This window comes from Mustela erminea, chromosome 4 (genome assembly GCF_009829155.1).
Source record: "Mustela erminea isolate mMusErm1 chromosome 4, mMusErm1.Pri, whole genome shotgun sequence".
Classification (NCBI taxonomy): domain Eukaryota; kingdom Metazoa; phylum Chordata; class Mammalia; order Carnivora; family Mustelidae; genus Mustela; species Mustela erminea.
In genome coordinates this window covers 89,955,279-89,961,703 of record NC_045617.1, presented here as the reverse complement: position 1 = coordinate 89,961,703, position 6,425 = coordinate 89,955,279, and the positions used below count along the sequence as shown (strand labels likewise).

Here is a 6,425-nt window from a genome sequence, read left to right as displayed (position 1 = left end):
CCCAGGGTCGTCCAGGGCACAGGATCCAGGAAACCCCTCCTGAGACGCCCCCCTCCTGCCGCCCTGCTCCTGGAAACATACAAAATTGTTTGAGGTGGAGGAGGAGATCCAGGGTGGCAGCAGGGCAAGGAGGAGGAAGGTCAGCACGGGGAGGACAGAAGGATGTGCCCTGAGCCACCATCCAGGGCCCAGACTGTGATGCCCTCAGACCTCACCCCAAATAATGTCTCCTGATATATGGACCAGACTTCTCTTCCTTCACTCCCTCCTTCCTTATCTCATTTATTCTCTCATTCATTACTCCCTCGCTCCTTCCCCTCCACCCCTCCCCTCCCTCCCCCACTCCGTCACTCTCCCTCCTCCCTCCCCTCCCTCCTCCCTCCTCCCCCTCCCTCCATTCTACTCATCCTCCCTCCCTCCTTCTCCTCCATCCCCTCCTGCAGCCTTCCCTGCCATCCCCCTCCCTCACGCTCATCCTCCCTCACTCCTACCCTGCCATCCTCCTTCTCTCCCCTCCTTTTCTCCCTCACTCCCTCCCTGCCTCACTCCTCCCTCCCCCCCTCCTTCCCCTCCCTTCCTCCTTTCCTTCCTACCATCTTTTCCCTCCTTACCCTCCCTCTCCTCCCTCCCTCCCTCATGCCCTCCTTCATTCAGCAGAAGATCTGGGGTCCCTGATCTGTACTGAGCACTGGAGCTTCATCAGTGAGCACCCCCCAACCCATGTGGTCATGTCCACCGTGGGAGGTGACAGGGGGCAGTCCTCAGGGCTAGCAGTGGTGATGAGCACCAGGAATTTGCTCCTGAAAACAGAGGCCGGTTGCACAAAGAAAAGAATGGAGAGACCCATGCTTAGCACTTCCTTTAGAAAAATCTAGTCCTGAAAAGTGATGAAAAGTAAGTATATCCTAGACTTCATGTAATGTGAGTGCTAATGGCCCATACGCCCTGATTCCTAGAAGCGACAAAGAGTAAATCAGCAAGTATTGACGGGATTTGTGACACAACTCTTCTGACTAAATGACAGCATTTCAGCCAACATCTCCAGGGCCCCTGGTTTTCCCAAGGGTCTCTGTGATCCTCTGAATTTTCCATGACCCTCCTTGGGAAGCTCTGTCTGTCATCTTCCTGGTCCTCTACCTTTTCTGCAAACCTTCTGTGGTCTCCCCTAGCCCCCCGCGGGGCAACCCTGGCCAGGATTCCCCATGCCCCTTGGCTGGTGCCCACATCCCACACTGGGCTCCATGAGCCCCATGTTTTGTGCAAGTCCCTGGCATCTCCATTGAATCAACCTGCATCTCTAATCCTTTTGCAGTGAGTCCCCTTTGAAGATAGGTGGCAGACAGTAAGGCACCTATTGCATGATTCCACATATAGAAACATCCAGATCAGGTAAAAGAACAGAGGGAGAAAGCAGCATAGGGGCTGGGCTGGAGGAGAAATGCGCAGGGAGGGCTTTGGGTTCAGGGTCTCCTTTGGGGGAAGGAGATACCTTGCAGTGGTGTTCTGTGGTGTTGTGGACAGTGTTGGCAACGTGCTTAACGCTCGTGACGTGTTCAAGTGAAAACAAGTAATTTCATTTAAAACAAATAATAAACAGCATTCAGACCATGGAAAGATAAAATAGCAGTTAATATGTACCAGAGAGAGGTTGGGGGCGAAACATTCCTGCGGGTTGTCAGGGTCAGGGGATAGAACAAGGGATAATTGTACAAGGAGCAGGGCTTTGGGCTCTGGATGGGCTCTGGGAGCCCTGCAGGAGCAGTTGTAGGGGCAGAGGTTGAGACAGGGGCAGGGACAAGAGCCAGGACAGATGCTAGAGCAGGAGCACAGACTGGGGCAGGGGAAGGAGGAGTGGCTCTGGCAGGGACACAGCAGGGGTGGGAGCAGGGGCTGGGGCAGGCACCAGCTCTTCTGGGACAGCATCAGCCTCTCTGTGGGCAGGTGCATGGTCACCTGCTGGCTCCTGGTCTCCTGCTGAAGTATTTCCAGGCACCATCTCCCCCTCTGGAGCTGTGGGTGAAGTTGGGGCCCGCTCTGGCTCTTCAGAGCTGGACCCAGGTAACCAAGGCACCCACATTCCAGAAACAGCCCCCTGCCCAGTTCAATTTGTTGGAGGTCCTGGAATGATCCTGAGAGCCTCCCTCTCCCAGGTGTTCAATGCTCACCCTCTACTCCATGCCCCATCCATACAGTGACAGCCACACTAGCCCACTCACAACACCTGTGAAGCCTGGGTGCAGCCAGTGTTTCTGCTTTGAGGACACAGAGCTGGGTTCAGACCGGGTTCTTGCTCATGTGCAGGGCTGTGAATCTGGACAGACCCTGTGCATCTCAGGACCTCCTCAGGCTCCCCATCTGCACTGTGGAGTCTTCTGGCTTCTACTTCTAGGGACACCATCAGGGGTAGGATCTCTTCATACATTCCTGCTATCACAAGAGGCTGGGACATGCACATGGCAATGCAAGGATGAGTTGGGGGCCGAGCAGGGTATAAAACACAGCTTGGAGGGGCCTGAGTCTGCTCTAGGGTCCAGGCAAAGCCACCTTCCTCCTGCCCGTCTCCCAGCCCCTATGGGAAGGTCGCAGTGAACTGATTCCAACCTTGTCCTCTCGTGACACAGACTTCCAGGGTCTCCCATTAGGTTTAGGTCCAGATCCTAGGGCCTCATCTGCGCCCATGTGCTGGGCAGTCCCCCCAGTGGTTCCTGGCATTCCTGAATCCTGGTCACACATCCCTGTGGAATTCTCTCCCCTCCAGCGTGGATGGCCCGTGTGACTACACTCTAAGGAATGGAATGGAGCAAAATGACAGGGTGTTGTTTCCAACCTGATGGAAGAAAGTCTGTGATTTCTCCTGGTTCTCTCTCTGTGTTTATTCTCTGTCTCTGTCTTCTCTGTGTGTCTCTGTGTCTCTCCCAGGAGCAGGACCTGGGGGCTCTGGGAGCGATGTGAGAAACCTCAGAAGCCTATCTTCTTCCCATTTCCCTCTCCTGTTCTGGTGCTTGGTTCCTTCCGAAGGCATCCCCACCCTGACCAGAGCACTGACTGGAACCTCTTCCAAATAGGGACCCTGAGGCTGCAACAAGGAGGGTCCTGACCTTAGTCCCCAGACCAGTGGTCCAGTGCTCTGCCATGTTCTGCAAACCCAGGTCCTCAGCCCCCCAACCCCCCAGGCTATCCTCTGCTCAGAAGGACCTCAAGGGAGTACAAAGCATTTTCCCGCGGCACCTGGGTGGCTCAGTAGGTTAAAGCCTCTGCCTTCGGCTCAGGTCATGGTCCCAGGGTCCTGGGATCGAGCCCTGCATTGGGCTCTCTGCTCAGCAGGGAGCCTGGTTTCCCCTCTCTCTCTCTGACTGCCTCTCTGCCTACTTGTGATCTCTGTCTGTCAAATAAATAAATAATTTTTTTTTTTAAAAAGCATTTTCCCAACACAGTGGGTCAGGGATGAGGATCCAAGGCCAACAGACTTTTCTACAAGCCTGTGCGACCCTAGGGACATCCCATCTCTACAGCCCAATTGGCAGAAGAGTAAGCTGAGGATTTTTGTGCTGTAACCCCATCTGGACTTGGGGGGTATCTCTTCTACTTCCAGTAGCCCAGGATGGTGATGAACCCCAGACCCCCAACCCTATATCCAAGACCCTGTCCTATACCAGTGCTCTGGCCACCCCCCTTGGCCTTTTGGGGCCCCCTGACCATCAGCCTGGCCTGTTTCCCCTCCCCATGCTATGGATCTGGGTTCTTGCCAGGGGTCCTGATGCCCTGCCCCATTGCCCAGCTGTCTCTGACCTCTTTCTTCTTTCCCCCTTGTCACCCACCTCACTCCCAGGGTGTCCACCCCTTCTGACCTCCAGCTGGGTAGTCAGAAGGGTGTGTGTTTGTGTGTGCAGGTGCACATGCCTCTACCAGTCCAGAAATGCCCAAGGTCATGCCCCACATGGAACTGGGTGGGTAGCTATCCCCAAGGATCTGAAGGGCTCTCACCCCCAAAGCAAATCTCATGGGAGGGTTGGGGCTGGCCTAGGACTGGAGAGCAGCCCCGCACCTTGGACTCTGTACCCCTCATTCATCTTGTCCCTGCCTCTCTTGACCCCAGGTTCCCAACTATCCCTGAGGTTTGGACATGGAAATGCTTGAACTTGGCCATTCCTCCAAGGATAGGTGGAGGACAGGTGAATCAGGCACACATGCCTCCCTCCCAAGAGGGCAAGGTGTGCACAGGGAACCCGCACACAGCCCCTGTGCCATGATCTAGCCCTGCAGCAGATGTGCACAAGACCCATGGTTCTGCACTTGACCTGTCCTCCATGTTTCCTCACCTACACTGGGACTCCTCTCAAGAGTCTGTGAGGCCAGACTGTGCCATGTCACGGGCATGGAAGTGCAAGTCTAGAAGGTCCAGACGACCTTTTCCCAGTCCCAGCATGTAGACCCTGGGCCTAGAGTGGTCGCTGAGTAAAGGAGTTGGGCCCAGGGAGCCTGAAGGAGGACATGGCACAGTGAGCCTGCAGGAGGAGAGTGAGCATCATATGGGCCTGGTACTCAGGCCTGCTGGGAGACAACATCCCACCCACACTGGATCTGTCCCCAGGGCAGGAGGTCATCGGGTATCCAGGCTCCCAGGCTGCAGGCTGGCAGTGACTGGCAGGGAAAAGGTAATGCTGATACAGGAGAGAGTCTTCCATGGCGGGGGGGCTCCCCCAGCAGCTGGAGGAACTTCGGGTATCCTCCCTCCCAGGCTGCAGGCTGGAGGTGACAGGGGGGCATGACCGGTGCAGGAGAGAGCCCTCAGGTAGAGAGGAGGGGGCAGGCGCTCCCCCAGCAGCAGGTGACTGGGGCAGACTGAGGGGGCATCAGCAGAGAGCAGTGTCTGCAGCTGGGGTCTCCACACAGGCCCCCTCCTGATCCTCAGCACAAGCTTGTCTGGATGGCCTGTTCCCCCAAACACAAAGTCTGGCCTAGGACCTCCCCCAAGCTCCTACTCCCAATCCTTTGTACTCAGCTCAAGTGACAAGAAATGGCCAACAGTTTAGGTGGTGTTGGGTGCACAGAGATTTTCTGGCCCATGCTTTAACAATGCTGGCATTTTAAAGATCACAGGGTTTTGACTCAAAATGGTAGAATGCCAGGGACCCCAGACATATTTCCGGAAACCTGCTTCTATGCCCTGAAGCCCTCCCGTCCCACCAGCTCTGCTCAGAACCCCTCCCGGGCACAGACCCACGGTCTTGGGTCTTCAGACAGCCCAGAAGATGTGCCTTCAAAAAGCAATCAAGGTGGGGCAGCAGGACACACTGTGGATTCGAGTAAATCCCCCTCCCAGAAAGTGAGGATACTGCTGGACGAGCTCTCCAAAAATGGCTAGGTCAGGGTTCCAGGAAGACACCAGAGGCTTAGGAGTAACTGAAGAGCATCTGAAGATCAGGTAGGGACAGTGGGAATCTCAGGTGGTTTTGCCTAGTGGCAGCTCCCATCCCCCTAAACCCTCAGTGTGATGGCTCCCCTGGGGAGGGGAGGGACCATGCCTGGAGGACCCGTGGCTCCCCTGTTAGAGGTCACCAACTTGATGTGTGCACAGGTGGGGGAACCCGGCCACACCCCAAAGAATTTCTGGAAATAGTAGCCATCTCAGTGGCAGCTGACCTGGGAGGTCAACCTTCCAGCTGCCTGAGGTGGGATCAAGCCACAGACCAGCACGCTAGTCAGAAATGGAAGGACAACCAGTTCTTCATTCCAAGTTTCTGAGTTACCAGTTTGTTCCTATGGTTAGTATACTTTTCAAGGCCTTGAAAATGTTCTCCTCATGTTCTCTGCTGGAGAGGTTCTTGAAAAATCTCTGGTTTATAGGTAAAAATCATCCAGAAGTAGCCTTGGTTGGCACAGCCATGCTAGGGAAAGTATGGAGTTTCCCCCAAATACTGAAAATAGAACTCCTATATGATCCCACTACTAGGAGGACATTTGCAGGACATGAAGTCAGTTTCTCTAAGTAGTAAGATCTGCACACTCTCACCCAATGTCCCCGTGGAGGGGTGGCCATGCTTACCCTTAGGGTACCTATGTGGGAAATCCTAGGCAACACTCCCATGGAGGCAGGTGCCTCCCTGGACAAGGGGCTCCCCCAGGGCTGGGAGGTCTTCACAGCAGCACATTCAATGTCCTGGATACTAGGAGGAGACACAGTACAGCACCAGGCCAGTGAGGGTCAGGACACACTGCCCCAAATATGGCACCTTGCCAAATTAAATATAGAAACTGAAATAAATTTCCATAGAGCAGAAGCAGGAAGTTTCCTCTGATCCCCAGCCATCAGCCCTTCTTCCCTGAAGCAGGTCATATACTCCCATGTGGCATTTTTTCTCCCCAGACAGCAGGGAGGACATGCTTATGACCAGAATCAAGGAATTTGGGGCCAAAAAGTCTGT

General features: G+C 54.8%; 1 long non-coding RNA gene across 1 annotated transcript; it reads right to left on the bottom strand.

Moving 5' to 3' along the window:
• Window positions 1-1,628: 1,628 nt before the first annotated feature.
• LOC116587802 lies at window positions 1,629-5,707 on the bottom strand. The gene is made up of 3 exons (XR_004284648.1): window positions 5,644-5,707; window positions 2,828-2,937; window positions 1,629-2,010 (listed from the first exon to the last, which is right to left on the bottom strand). It is a non-coding gene; the product is annotated as an uncharacterized LOC116587802 (long non-coding RNA).
• Window positions 5,708-6,425: the final 718 nt, after the last annotated feature.